The sequence below is a fragment of the Chaetura pelagica genome, unplaced genomic scaffold (genome assembly GCF_000747805.2).
Source record: "Chaetura pelagica isolate M959 unplaced genomic scaffold, ChaPel_1.0 scaffold315, whole genome shotgun sequence".
Lineage (NCBI taxonomy): Eukaryota > Metazoa > Chordata > Aves > Apodiformes > Apodidae > Chaetura > Chaetura pelagica.
The window spans coordinates 1458608-1474940 of record NW_009953187.1 but is presented as its reverse complement, the minus strand read 5'-3'; positions in this window follow the sequence as shown (position 1 = coordinate 1474940).

The following is a 16333-nucleotide window of genomic DNA, read 5'->3' as shown; positions in this document are numbered from 1 at the left end:
GCATCCCCGGGCCCGGGGACTTGCTCCTGGGTTGGGCGGGAGCGGGCCGTGCTCGCAGTCCCTGGGAAACGGGAAGGGGGGGGAGAGGGTAATAGAGAGACACCCACCCCCCCGCACTCCTCCTTCCTCCGGGGGACTAGGGGGCAGTGAACGGAGAAGAGGAGTTCCGGCGGCGGGCTGGGGGGAGCGGGAGAAGGCCGAGGTGGAGGAGGCCTCTTCCTTGCGCCTGGCGTGCGGTGGGGCGGGGGATGCCCGGCCAACTTCACGCAGCGGCCCGGCGGCCGGAGGAGGCTGCGCGGGGCGGCGGGGGGGGTTTCCCCGATCGCCGGGCGCGGGGTCGGCGCCCTCCCCCGCGTCCCTCACCTCTTCTGCCACCTTCTTCCTCCTCGCTGGTTAAATGCGTGCGCGCAGCCCGCCAGCGCGCACTTTTAACACCTCGTGGAGCTGCGTTTTAAATCTGAGAATGGGAGTACAAAGGCCTGGAGACTCGTCAGTGTTTTTGAGAATTATATTCACAGTGGTCAGGAAGTAGACGTTCCCTGCGTGCTGCACAGAGCTCAAGTCGTGCACCAAAGCAGAGTGCTGAATGGGCTACGGCACCCACACACACATGCTTACAGGCGCAGGTATTGATATGGCACTGGGCTTCCCTTTTGTGCCGGTAGTTAATGTTTATTTTATTACAAGATACTTCTTGTGGCAACTCTGTGTTGTTCCTCTTCATTGTGAGAGTTTGTATCGTTTAGATCATAGAGTCATAGAATTTGCTGAGTTTAGATTTTGAAGGCAATGCAAGAGCAAGGGAAATAAATACATATTTTCTTACTAGGAAGCAACACATCTTAAAAATATCTTTTTGTTTATATTAACCATCAAAAGTGTCAGCTGTGGTTACAGTGTATTCTTCTACAGACTTCTCATGTATTGCTTCTTCAAGTTGCCCTCTTGCTACCCCCACTGGGGATGTAGTAGAGTTTTAATGATTTAAAGTCATACAGTGCTGGTTAAAATGTTAATTTGATTTGCAGTGGAACAATATGCCAACCATGTTGTTTCTACAAGATACAGTAAGATAGGTTTTTAAAATGGGCAGATACTTTACATGAACTCGGGAGAAGGTGAACACTGTAACTGAGTGTTGTGCTCTGTGCGATACGGATTCTGTGAAATCATATTATTGCCACTAGAAGAAAATAAAATACAAAATCTTTTCCCAACAACATAAACAGATTAGAGCTTTTTTGTTTGTTTGTTTATATGTATTAGTATGAGCTCAAGTTTTTACTTTCATATGTAAAATGAACTCTGACTTGCTGAGCACTCAGGTATAAGTACTGTAAAATAATTAACTCTGAAGACTTGATAACTATATTGAAGAGGAGAACTTTAGAATATGCCTTAAATCTTCTAAATGCTTGAAAACCCGTAGACTTTGGGTTGTCAGAAAAAAAAATGCAGAAGATCAGATAATAACACTTTAACCAATTTATCTCCTACGGTATAAATAGACAGCATCTATGAATAGGCTAGTTTTTATGACTTCTCTTTCAGTTTTGTTTTAACCTGTGTCTCTGTATTTGAATGCTGGGCTATGCTGATAGAAAGAATTTGAGGATGCTATCACTAAATCCCTGGTACTGGAAGAAAATGGTATGAGGCTACTTTTGTGGAATCCTAAGTGTCACTGCTAGCCACTCCTAATATCTCTGTACCCAGTTCAGAACTTGACTGACCATCATTGTCTCTGGTCTAACTGACCTATACACAGTTTATATTTTAGAACTATGAAATGATTAATAAATGTTTAGAGTAGCTGAAGTGTGTGAGTCCACAGATCGTGTTATACCCAAATGCTTTTGATTAATTTAATACTAGTACTTCACTTCTGAAAATCCTTTTATTTGTTTCTGTTGTGTTCTAAAGTCATGTTATACTCCAGAAGTCACATCAGAGTTCTATTCTTGAGGTTTTTGGCTTAAATTAGATGTAAATTAAATTTAGCAGCAGATGGGATAGACAAAGTTGTACAGAAACTTTTACCATTCTTTACTTAATACAGTTTGCATTCAGTTAATAATCTTATAACAGTTGATTTAACTTATGGGTGAAATCCAGATGACACTTTGTAAAGAACATTTCAAATGCATTTAAACACTTGTCCGCAGGTTAGGTACTTCCTGGATTGGAGGTTGGTTTGTTTGTTTGTTTTTAAAGAACTTGTGTTTGGATTCTGCAATGAAGCTAAAATAAAGGCAGCTCTCCACCTAGGTAGTATAGCTTACTCTAAATGTGTATGTGAGCCGAGCAGTATCTTGTATTACAACTACCGTAAATGACAGAATAGGAGTGATCAGCATAGGGTTGTCATTAATTTGATTAGAAAGAAATATCTTGGGTTTATTTGAACTCCGACTGTTGGAAGTCATGCCAGCTGTTGTGGAAAGCTGTTGAATGTCTAGTGATGATGCATGGCATTGTCAGTGCTGTACGTAATTGTGTCTATAAAATTAGCCCTAACATTTAAAGTCTTGGGAAAGATAAATTTAAAGATGATAAATAATCACACTTCTAAATAAAACATGCTTCATGTTGTTTTAATTTAATGGTTTGTTTTACCATTTGATTAAAACTGCTTGGCAAGTGAAAAACTGAGTTTTACACATTGGACTTAATATACCATGGATGTAACTGGCAGCGTTTTATACCACACAGCTTGTCATTAGCAACAGTTGACATAATGAAAGTTAACCATTGCAGAATCATTTTCCTCTAGGTCTCAGTACAGGCCCTGAGTGTTTTTTCTGAAAAGCACAACATCAAAGTCAAGAACTTGACAGAAGAAAATAACTGAAATGTTTCAAATTCTTTGTATGTTCTATAAAATGTATTTTGTGAAAAAGGAATTGAAACGGACTAGAGGCAAACAGGCATACTGTCACAGTTCCAGGACTCAGATGGTAATGTTTTAATTGCAGACTTATACAATTATAACTTGGTATTCGTTATACAGTCAACTCAGTGTTAAAGTCTTGCTGTCAGTTTCAGATCTAGCCATTCTCACGTTGGTTTCAGGTGCTGTATCTGAAGTTGGTTCTTGTGTGCTATACTCTCCAGTTCTCTTGCAATACTTGTCCTTTTTTGCAGTGGCAACCATTGTATTTCCAAGTTTTTTTTCACTTCATGGTGTGAAGACTGTGTGCAGACAAATGCAAAAGGAGACCAATGAATGCTTTAATTCTGAAACACTTAATTCTTTTAAAATTTACTTTTATATATGAATCTGTAGAATAAGTATAAATAGTTCTACTGTCACGTAAAGACTGGAATTTATTTTAGGGGAAATGGAGTTCACAGATTAATTTTAAGTACAATGCAAACTGGTTATTTGAAGTAATAATTTGTTTAGTCATGTTGGCTGTAAGTATTGCCATGACATCTGTAAGTAATGAATAAGAGTAAACTTGAAAGGACATTTATTTAAGTTTTAAAGGGCAAATTAAGCTTAGATGGTTCTTTCTTTAAAAACTACAATAGCAATTCCCTGATTTAGTTGAATTAAACATAACATTTATAGTAATTTCATTTCCCAGACGTAGGCACACATCTGTTCGTGTACTGGTTAAGTCTTCCTGTCCATTATGTTGCCCTTACTGTTTTTTGGGGGGTTTTTTGAACTCCCTTTATTTAAAAACAAAACAAAAACTATCTCATGAATGAGATGTACATTGATTGGTCAAATCGTTGAAAAATACTTGTATTTTGTAAGTTGCTGAGACTGACACCTGCAGTTTTCAACTGCAGCCATTTGGGCAGTTAGCAAAACCTACTCTAGGGCATTTCGATAGCTTAAAATATTCTGGAAGCATACCTAGAGTTATCAGATGTAGAATGTACATTGTTGAATCCAGGGAATGATAGTTTTTAGCATCCAGTGCTATGAATTTGAGCTGAAATGTAGTGGGAAAATTACAAGGTTTTTATTTTTCAGGCAAAACAATATAGTCTGATATTGGAGAGGCAGTTGTGAAAAGGGCAATTGTGTAGCTAAAAAAGAAAAAAAAAGAGTAAGACAAAGTTTCTTCCTTGTAGCCCAGGAACAAAAAAGTCATGTGTCTTCTGATTCCTTTCAGAAATGCCATGTTCATTTGAGCATGTTTTGTATAAAATTTTAATTCCTTTTCTCTGTATGATTGGGTGCTTACATTTTCATATACCAGGGAATTGAATGGAAAACTCAGTGCCATGGAGATGTGGAATATGCTCCATCTTAAAGTGTTTCAAGATGAGGATGCACATAGAGCACTGTAGTATTAAGGTAGTGATTACATTTTGCTTAGGGTGATGTGGATTCCTACAGCCTTTCTCTTGCTCATCTACATGTCTCCTAGGGAGAGAGAGTCACAGTTAAAGCTTCCACAGCATTTCACTGCTGGGGTTCAGCATTTTTTAATAGAAAGGGTTGTCCTTGCATAGCTCATCATAAAGGGGAGTCACAGTGAGCTTTTGGTGTGCAGAATGGTTGTGAGCGCCACACAGGATAACATGAAGTGATGTGTAAAGTGATCATTGCTACTTTTGCGTTAGCTGGTCGTAATTTGTCAGTGGTAGGGACATAATAGTCACTTAACATTTACTGGCAATGCTGTTGTCTATATACTCACTTCATTGTCTGTAGGTCACCTTTATCATGATGTTTCTTTAGAAGGTATGTTTTAAGTGGTGGTGGGGAACAGTTTCATCAACTGCAACTTCAGAAATGTGATCCTTGGAAATTACCCACATTTTAGTTACTGAGCATTGGAGTATAGGTGCACAAAAGCACAAAATACTCTGTTTTAGAATACATTATTTAAATGGCATATTCTAAGTCACCAAGGTGGCTTTTTTTACAAAAGAATACAAAAAAAAAAAAAGGCTAAGTGATGTGCCTCATGAAGATGCTAAGTAGAGGCTGATGCTGGGTAGCTGGGGGGAGTGGGGAAAAAACATGCTCTTGGAAATGAGAAGCCACAGCTTTTATTAGTGCAAGTAGCAATAGTAACAGTTACATACAAGGAACATGCAAAGGCATGTAGGCAGCTCCCTGGCAAGATATTTTTCTTAGATTCTGCTGTATATTTCATATGGGCTGAAGCACCTGAAACATCTGCAGAGCTTTTTTCTAGCTGCTGAGAAAATGAGAAAACTTTTATCTGTTTCCTCTTCTCTCTCACTAATAATGTCTTAAAAAAGTGCAACTACCTTTCATATCCTGTGCTGTTTTGAACGATTCTGAAACTATGATATATTTAAAGCTTTATTCTTTTTTTGTTTATCTGATACCACACTTATGGTCTGGAATTTTTAAATTTTGCTGTAGCAAATTGGGATGAATGCTTTTGGCTCACCTCTATTCTTTATTTTTCAGAAGTTAAACATATGTGTGCAGGTGGACACACATCTGAAAAGTTGTCTCAGCCTGTGGGGTGGATGTGAAAAGGTCTTAAAATTTGGGTTTTTTTTGCTTTATAGCAAAATTTTGTTCTCAGAGAAAAAAAATACCTGAATCTTTATAAACTGTATTAATTCCCTTAAGATACAGCAAAATATATAATTCGTTAGTTTCACTTTTGCTGTCAGAAACATTAAGAGCAGTATCAGTAAAACGTAAATACTTCTCTCTGTTGTGTCCCAGCAAGAGTTGAACTTTGCTGAATCTCAGCTATTTGCTTTTTATTTAAAAGGGCAGAGGGAAAGAAAGGCCTTTTCTCTGTAAGATACAGTAAATATTAAATTGATGTTCACCTGATTAAATCTCTCCCTGTGTACTGTATAAATATTTACATTTTTAGTATCACATTTTCAAAGACTGATCTGACCTTAGACTTTTGCCAGCCGCAGAATCTTGACTTCTCTTGATTCTGATAACCCTGAAGTTGTACCTGAGTACTATGAGCATCGATCCTGCTTGCTACTCATTTAGAGAGCAGTGAACCATTTTGTAGTTTAAAACAAAAGCAATTCTGAACTCTCATGACTTCAGATGCTTTGATTTTCACCTGTTTACTAAGACCATGCCTAGGGCTACAATCTTTGGCAAAGTACTTGAAATTATCTTGATTCTTATTTGAGTTTGCCATCAGCAGTCATTTTCCCATGACGGTTGTTTAAGTGGAGTCCAGTAATCCAAATGGCTTTCTTACTTTTGTTCAGAATGTTTTTTTCTGTATTTGATAAAGCAAATGTTAAAATACGATCTAGACACTTCATTACTTTTATGAGGATTTTTTTCACTTGGTAAGAGGCCCACACTTCTCTTGTCTGTGGAACTGATCCATTATTCTACCTCCGGACAGCCACCAAGACATTTATCTCTAGTGCCTGATTCAGCCTGGGTTAGAGCCTCTGTTCCTGGCCACAGCAGCTGCTGGTGTAACTCCACTGTGAGGTCTGGGACAACAGTGCATAATCGTTCACGTGAGTTCAGCCAGCTTGGCTTTGAAATTAATAAACAGTATTAGTCCTTGTTCCTCTATCAGAACTTTTCATTAATTTCTTGTGCATTTTTTTCTTTCAATTTCTTTGCTTCTTTGGAGGTACTTTTCTGCAGGATTTCTCTGGAAGCACTGACAGTAGCAGCAGCCACCTAGGTAAATTTATTAACCTTATTCAGCAGGTGCTTCTACACTGTAGAGTATGTGTTCTTTCAGAGAAAATGGGGATCTTCAGCTACTGCTGAGCTAGCTTTTGTCTTCATCTGTACTTGGCAGTTGTACTAACCAGAAGGAGATACATTTTAAAATAGAATTTAAAAAAGAATTGTAAAAATTTGGAGGAAGTAAGAGGAAATGAGTGCATTGCCACCGTGACCCTCTGTCAGATTCATCCCCACCATATATATGTGTTTCTTACAACAGCCCGCTCTTGGAGCTGTTACTGCTTTTGGTAAGTGAGCTACCATTTATACAAAACATGATAGCTTTCTTTCCACTTTTTTTTTTCAAGAGTTTGCCTGCAGAGCTCACCTGGTTTTCCTAGCTACAGTTCTGATTCTGTGGGGTTTGTTTGTTTGTTTTAAGTTCCAAATGAGTAATACTGTATTGCTATAATTTCTTCTAGCTTTGTGATTATACAACCAGGTAGCTTATGGGCATTTTTCTGATGCTTTGACATTCACAAATGAAATGAACATGTTTAATAAAATACAGATGTGAAAGGTAGAACTTGACACCTTTCTTACTGAGTTTGCTGTTGATGGTTTGTGAGAGTGCTCTGATTCCTGGTTACAATAAGGGCATAAAATAAGGTGTTTAAAAGCAGATAGGCAGAGCTGAGATCCAAGAGGCAGTAATAGCAAGGAACAGTGGTTTGGAGTGGATGGTGCCTTATCAGTAAAACCATGTAGGGTAGCAACAGCTGGGAGATTGGGGACACCTATTTAGGTATTCTTGAGCTTGTTGTGAAGTTCTGTCAGTAGTATCAGTTTTGAAAGATTGTAGTAAATACTCTTATGCATACACTGATGACAGCTGCACAAGGTGTTTTATGCAAGGCAGTGAACAGCTGTCTTACATGTCTGAATTGGAATTTATAATTGATACAGCATGCCTTTTTGGGAAAGATATTTCAGAAGATACATCTTGTGTTGTCTGGCCTAGGGTTTAGTGTTTCCAAGTACACATCTGGAGTTGAGTGTTAAGGGCTTCCTTGGTTTGTTGTTGTTGTTGTTTTCTGGGTTTAGTATGCATCAGTAGCATTCAAAAACTGAAGTAGAATTAATTATGCACATCCTTTGCTTTCCATTGGTCTTATTCTGTAGCTCATTTTTTCTTTAAAGAAGTACAAAATACTGTAAATTGCTACTTTCTGTTAAACTGTTAATTTAAAAAAAACTTGGTTTCATGACATGACTTTATGGAGGTCTCTTGGCAGATAATTTAGAAATTAATACCATAGATAAAAATACAATTCTGATACTTTGATTTTGATGTGATTACAGTTTTAAAAAGACAAAAAAATCATATATGTCTTTGGATTTTTCAGAGCTTAGAATATAATCACCAGATTGTTGGAAGCCTATGGAAAGATCTGATCAAGCTAAATACCGGATTTTCTATACATATTAGCCAAACTGAGCTGCTTCTTGTGGAAAGGAATAGGTTATTCTCTGAACCTGCTCTGAATTACAGCTTCAGATAATATGTTGATCTTCATAGCTTGGTTACCATATACTCAGAAGTAGCCACAGCTTTTTAATTTTCAGGAAAGTGAAGTAGAACACTTCCTAGGGAAGAAGGAACATATGTATTAGTTGGAGAAATCCAAACCACTTGACACCTATAATCCATGAATCATGAAGTTTCTTTGGGAATGTAGGGGATTTAAAGCCATATGTAAAGACAAAACATTCTGAAATCGGTATGATCAGGACAGCTTTTGTTGTGGCAGAGAAAATGTGAGAGTCTTTGATTTTCATAATATTTAGGAAGTGTCCCTGTATTTTATAGCTCACAATTGTAGAGGTGCGTTTGTTTTTAAACTTCTCTAAGGCATTTAACTCCATAGTGTGCCATACCTTGCCAAACCAGTGTGTTGCCACAAGAACAAAAGGCACTTCTCCAATGTGGACAGCCCAAAAGCTTGTGTCTGGAAACCTACAGAGACTGACACTGTGCCTGAAGCTGATTGATTTTCTTGTTGGTGATCTAGAATTAGCTATAAAATAATGATAGTATGTTAATTATGGAAATTAGCCATATGGCAGGAACAATGAGAAAATTGCAGAAAGTGTAATAACCCTGTGGTATTCCCTGTTTTTTAAGTAATACCCTTTCAGAGATAATCTGGACTTTTTGATCAATCTTTCCTTTTTGTGTTAGGGACTTTGGACATTGTAAAGCACTCAGTCTTGCCTAGCTATTTTATGCAGTCCATTTAGATTTTTCTAAGCATCTTGTTCCCACACAGTAAACATCCTAAGTTCTTATGAAAAGAAAAATGGGAAATGTATTTTATGACTTGCAAAGGGCTGGGAACAAGTGAATTATGTTCTAGATGCTATTCCATGCAACTACAAAACAAATGTTTAGTTCAGTTTTTCAGGGTATTATTAGTTGAATCCAGGTGATTTCTTTAATTCCCAATTTTACATTCATAGTCTATTTGTACAAAGCAGGCTGTACCAACAGAACTTTATTTGAAAGCAGTAATGGAGAGAGTTTAGATGAAATTTTAAATAGGCGATAATATGCCTTTTGGTTCAAATATATAAAAATTAAAATGGAATTTTGTCACTCCCTCTCAAAATTGTTCAGGTTCAGTAAATCTGAAAGTTATAATTGTGCTTCCTCAAAAGGAACGAGGTAGGAGGACTGAGGAAAGCCAGTGATGGTAACACCTGACTTCTTCATGCACTGAAATTTGATGGGCTGGAGAGGCTGCTGTATTACTGTTGCATCTCATTTAACTTAATTACACACTCAGGATGAATATTCAAAAGTCCTCTTTAAATGTAAACATGTCAAGGGTAGTGTATAATACAACTGACATGTAGAGGGTAAGTTTTTCATGTGAGTGTTCTGAGGTTGCTTTTATGTATTTTATAAGTCAATTAAGTGCCACAGTAAAAGGAAGACACTGGAATGTTGAGCATATTAACTGTTATGTAATGTTTGTTAATTTAAACCACATGTCATACACTTGAAGCATTTGAAAACAGTTGTAGTAAGAAAGTTGCCATTGAGATGCAACTTTCTCTTGTTCTGAGATTTTTTTTTCATGTTGGTTTTCAGCAACTCGTATTGTCTTGGTTAATTACTGGAAGAACTTTTCTTAGTTCTCCCTCCAAACTGAAATACCTGATGCAGAATGGAACTTCTGCCATTCTGGTCATGCAGCATACGTATCTTTGGTATATGTTTTAACATTTCTGTATAGTGCAAAGAGCAACAGTGCTAATAACAGTTCTCACTTGTAAATCCTAGTCAGAAGCAAGGAAAAGTCTTAAATTTCAGGAAATTTTGTAAAATGCAACGTAATAGGAATATATTGATTCTGTATTTTTTTCTTTTTTATAAGAGCAATAACTGACAATACCTTTTTCTTTGCAGTGTGGTGATATAAAATTTTGGTAAACAATTTGGTGACTATTTCTGTGTTTATTATTGGATTTCATGTATCTTAATGCTATTGACAGGTGAAAGAAATTAACCTCAATTTCTAAGGGAATATGTATTAGGTTTAATTTGTAAGTATTTTGTCTCTTGCACATTGACATTGCAGACATTTATTATTATTTTATACACTGTCTGGTTAGTGTTGTATCCCGGTAGCAGCCAGAGAAAACTGCAAAAATACTTGTTGAGATACATGTAGTTGATATCCCTGTCACCCTGTCTGGTCATAGTCTCATACTTACGAGATTGGTCTGAGTCCTAGAGTATCAGTATAAAAATGTTTATCCCCTTAGCTGCTGAAACAGGAATTAATCTATATGAATATGTTTCTTTGTATCACATTAGACTGGAGGTGTTCATAGCTTTCCAGCCTTCTAGTGGCAAAATTAGCCTTATATGAAATATTATTTCCTAGCCACTCTTCTCTTGTGTTTGTAAGATGTTGCCAGAGATGTGAAAAAGGCTATGTTACTTCTGAAGCTGAGCTTAAATGAAGTTAGTACTTTCTTCGAATTTTATGCAAAATTGTGATAGGTAAAAAGCTGTCTGGCTCTTTTGTTTGTTCAATAGCATGGTGAAAGGTCATGGAATTAAGTGCTGGGCTTTGTAGAATTGTTGTATGCCGTTGCCTTCCATGGAGATGTAGTAACTCGGTTGTTCACAGAGGATGTAGTTCATGTGCACACTTAAGAAACATTAAACTGTAGCTTAGCACCGTGTGGTGTATTGCCTTGTAAATTACAGCTGTTTGAAATGAAGTTGACTTTTTGCAGATATTTACCATAGAATTAACTTTTAAAGCACTTTCTGAGCTGCACTCCTAATTAAAAGGATATTGGTTGTGTTACTGAAGAATCAAAATTTGAAATATGCTGATGAACTCCCAGACTTTCAGTAATCCTCTTCAAGACCACGGAATTAAAGAAAAAATACAGAGCAGAAATATAATACTTTATCAATAGCATCTACCTGATTTTTTGCATTTCTCCCCATTCTCAATGTAGCAGTTATATAGCTCATTAAATCTTTGAGCAAGCCCATATTTTTCCCCAAAGTTTGGAAATACTACTTAGTTTATTTAAAATTATGCTAGGGAAAGGGAGTATTAATAATGCTGTTAAGCCTAACTTTTATGTACACTTTTATGTAGTTTCTTGGCTCTCAGTATCATTGTTTTTTGCAGTACAAATCATTACATTATTTTATCAAATGGAGGAAAATACAAAATTGTGACTGTGATTGTCTTAGTTTTCCAGCCTGGTCTCTTCCTGGGTAAGATACTTCAGTGTACATTTTTATAGTAAATATATGTAACTTGTTGCATTTGGAACTTGTTAATTCTGAAGAAGGTGTATGAGGAAATGACACTTCTCCATTGTCCAACAAATGCACACAAAATCCCTGTGGGGACAATATCTTATCTGTTTCTCTATAATATTGACTTCCATATGGATAGTAGTATTGAAGAAATGCTTGGTTTGGGATATGATACAAAAAAATTACTCTTAAGGCTTTTTCTTTTTTTGTAACCAAGGTAAGAACAGAAAAGATATCTCAATTGCAGGTGATGAGAAGTAAGTAGAATAATTTCAATTCATTTGAAACAATACGTGGGTGAATATGACAAAACAGGGAAGAATAGGTGTGACTTTTATGAAAGAAAATAATGTGTCATGTATGTATGAGAGTTCTGTGAGAGAATTATAAAGCATGTGGACTGGAAGACACCTGGAGGAACCAGGTGATGTTACTTGAATTGCCAAAAAGTAATTGAGAAGATCCATCACCAAAAATTGGAAAAGGAGTTTCCTTAGAGAGTGTGTCCTTTCATTGGTGAATGGCTGTCAAAAGGGGAGATGGGGAAAAAGTTCATATGTAGAAATAAATGGAGTTTTTTCATTACACAATCTTACATGGATTTGTGATGGGAATCTGTGTGTTTCAATGTATTTGTAAATGATGTGGAAAAGGGGTAGATTAACGAGGCAAAAAGTTTATTGGCAGTATGAAGTTATTCAGGATGTTGGTACGGAAGGACTTGCCTCTAAGGATTGTAAAAGGTCATTGCTGTACTGACTGTTAGATGGCACACTACAGTTTCATCAAGCTAAGTGTAGTAGTGCAGGCTGAAGAGAGTGTGAAAAGGACAACCCTTTCTTGGGTTGGGTACACAGTCATGGACACTGAAATTGTATTATTTGGTAGTTAATAAGATCTTGCAACTGAAATGAAAATGCCTGTTCAGAATTCAGCAATAGTAAAAAACCCAATAAAAATCCTGGAAATTATTAGGAAAGATATAGACACCCATTATACTGCTGGTATGTCTGTATCTTATGCCACATGGAATACCATGTTGGCAGAACTGCATGTACAGAGAAGGGCATGAAACATCAATCAAATAAATGGAACAGGTCTGTATGAGAATACTAGTACTCTTTTTGGGCTAGAACAGAGATGACTGACTGGAAGATGATGAATAAGGGTCTGTAGTACTGGGGATGCAAAGCACATAAACCACTGCTTACAAAAGCTAGGTAAATCCAGTGTCACTAATAAGAAAAAGGAGTTTCTTTGCACAGGTTTATATTAAAGTATGCATCTTTGCGAGAAGTTGTTGGGCATGCTAAAGATTTACATGTATTGAATTTCCTATGTGGGGGTTATTCAGAGATTTATGAATAAGATCAGTTCATGCTGTCTTAGGAATCACTGAGTTGTGGCTTTCTGATAGCTAAAATAATATACAGAGAAAGTATCAGGAGAAGCAATGTGCCCTTTTAGCCAAGAAGGCCAGTGGCATCCTGGGGTGTATTAGAAAGGGTGTGGTTAGTAGGTCAAGAGAGGTTCTCTTCCCCCTCTTTTCTGCCTTGGTGAGGCCACATCTGGAATATTGTGTTCACTTCTGGGCCCCTCCGTTCAAAAAGGACAGGGAACCGCTTGAAAGAGTCCAGCGCAGAGCCACAAAGATGATTAAGGGAGTGGAACATCTCCCTAATGAGGAAAGGCTGAGTGAGCTGGGTCTTTTTAGCTTGGAGAAGAGGAGACTGAGGGGTGACTTCATCAAGGTTTACAAGTATGTTAAGGCTGAGTGGTATACATCAGTAAATAACAGGCCTAGTGGTATACATCAGTAAATAACATTTTTTACCTTGCTGTTGCACAAAGATGAAGTAAGGAGGGAAAAAACCCCACAAGAAAAAATCTTAAGAAGAGGAGGTAAAAATAAACTATTAACAAGAAGATAGGAATAAAACTAATTTTAAAAAAGGGAACCAGAGGGGGAGAGAGAAGAGCAATCCTGATAGTAACCCATCACTTCTAGGTGAAGTGGGTGCTCTGTCATTAAGACAGGGAGCTTGGAGCAATTCAAAGGTCTCTGTTGTCAAACTTCCTGCTCTTCTCAATACTTGAAATGGCAGAGCTGAGTAGGGCTGGATTAAGTTTAACAAGAACATCCCAAGACTTGGTGAGGCTTTGGTTGAGAAGGGTAAATTAAAAAGGAAGTGCATACGCAATTTCAGATCATTCTGGAGGAACTGGAAAAGGAATCTGGCATATTTGATATCTACATGGTGAGAGGGTCATCTTCTCACCATGGAACGAGCTTGAGTCAGAATCACATGAGGACACCTGAGACTCTGTGTCTCAAGTCCTCCACTGAGAATTTTCCAAGTTGCATTCCTGTTAATCAATAGACTTGGATAACAATATAAGCTGCCACACTGGGTTTTTTTCACCTTGCTGTGCTAGTGAGTCATGCTGCTGGGTGTTTTGTTGTGATGCAAGGCTGAGTTGGAGGAGTGAAGCGCAATTGGATAATCATGTTTTTTGAGTCATGATTTCAAGGCAAATTGGTTAGCTGCTCTACATCCTACTAGAGAGACGTGGGGAGGAATTATTAATAGTTTGGAAAAGTGATGCATGTTTGACCCTCTCTGCCTCTCTGTTACATTTCTGTACATTTGAGTTAGTATAAGAAATTATAAACTAGCAAAATTTATTTTTACAATTTAGATAGTAATGAGGTTTAGCCTTACAAAAACAGAACAAAAATCCACCCTTAAAACTAGCTGTTAATTTGATAATCTTTAAGTTTTTCAGTGCTATGTAATAAGCAGTAGGTTGCATCTGATTCTTACTTTCCAAGATCATTATCCTAGGTGTTGCTTTCATTGAGACAGAATAGCCTTTAGTGATTAAGTGTATCTTTGTGGACTCATTTTGACTCTAAAGTGCCATTCAGTTTGCAGTCTTCCCTCTAAAGATTTTCTGTGATTTATATTCAGTGTTTAATTAAACATGGATACTTCTATCAAAGGTTTATTGATTCTCACCCACCTGATTATCAAAATGGGGTGGGGGGGGGTGTAGGGCATGGCTGGATGGAGTTGTCATACAGGAAAACAGTAAAACAACTTCCTCCCATAAAAATGCACTGCAAATTGATCTGGTGTTCTTTTTAGCTATAAATGGGTTGGGAAGATTAGTGTTTACTTGTAGTTTCCAGTATTGTTTGTAGTGTGTTTGGAGCTGAGCATGGTTGGTTATCTAAAATACTTGAGATAGGCAGTTTAAGAGTCTTGTCCACAGCTTTCTAGAATAAATTGTCAGTACATTACATTTTGATTGACATTGCAATCAAATGTATGCTACTGTGGAGTGTCCAGAGTTGCAAAATCACTGGGACTTTTTACAGTAACTTGAAAGTATTTACTTTTCCTATGCTTTTTTTCACAGAGGAAAATAAGATTATTCCCCAAAGGTTATATGGGAAGCCTGCATTTAATGTTCTTTCTGATTTGATTATTTAACTTGTTTTTTTCAAAAACTTAGCCATCATTCCAAATGTAGAAATTGTTTCTTTTACCAGTAGTCAGACTCCTTGTGACTTGTCCCCACTTGTGTTGCAGTTCTGCCCCTTCCCCCCCATCAAATTCTCTGCAAGTTTATTTTTTATTCCTTCTTAACATTTGTGTTATTTGGAAGATACTAATTTTGTTTCCTTTAGCATCACACATGCAGTTTCTTTTTGTTGCTTAGTAAATTTTGTGTGTGTCTACCTTTAGAGAGGGAATGGAATGTCTTACCTTTAGTTTTCTGAGTAATGTGCTGTAGTTCAAGAATAAACAGTACAAGACAAAGCTTTGTATAATTTTGAAATGGATTTTTGTATTTTATCAATGTTTAACCTTTCAATTTATTCAAGTCTGTTGGTCCTACCTAAGTGGCATTCTCCCTAGTGTTGTGTTTATGTTGGAGTGACTTTGCTGTGGAGAGCCTTTGTGTCAGAATCACTGGTGAATACATAGCTCTTGGCAGCAGTGCTCCTTTCCAGGCAAATACTGGGAGACTGGTTTAGATACTATAGCTGGGAGATGAATATTACATTTGTTTAGATGAACATACTCTTTTTAGTTTCTGGTGCAAAATTAATTACTAAATTAATGGGAAAAATAAATAAATTGATCCAGCAACAAGTGAGGTAGCTTTTTAATTAGCTTTTTATATGTTTGTAATCAACTGGTGATTGGTGTGTTACCCTTTTCAGTTAGCTTCTGAAACTCAGACAAAGAGATTACGCTTAGGAAGGAGACGTTCATTTCAGGTTTGTGCAAAGCTGGGTGTTTGTTGGACTCCCATGAATCAAGTACACCTTCCTTGTAATACAGGGTTTCTTATATCAAAAGTGCAAATTCATTTTATCCCTCAATAACACCAATATTAACATCTACGTACTTACCTGGCGAGTTCTGAGTTGACTACTCATTATTCTGCTACCTGTGATACCCATCTCCTGTGTCTTCGGACATTCAAACCAAGTGAAGCACATCCTTCCGTTGGTCATGCAGGCCTGTCTCTTCCAATATCAGATATGCAGTGTTTGGAGATAAATTTTTATTCTCTTAGTATACATTTAAAAAAAGAGACACTGAACTTTGCTGCTCGCTACAGCAATGCCTCAGATTTCAACTGCAAGTTTCTGTACTTACTGGTTTTTCACTGTAAAAATTATACAAATATTTTCATTATACAAGTCCTTCCAACTGTGAACTTATGAAAATAATTAGAGAAAACCGATTTTGATGGTGTTCAGATATCTATAAAGTGATTAGATGCTTAAAGAAATACTGATCAACTTTCAACTTTTTTTTTTTTTTCAACTTACTGATCAACTT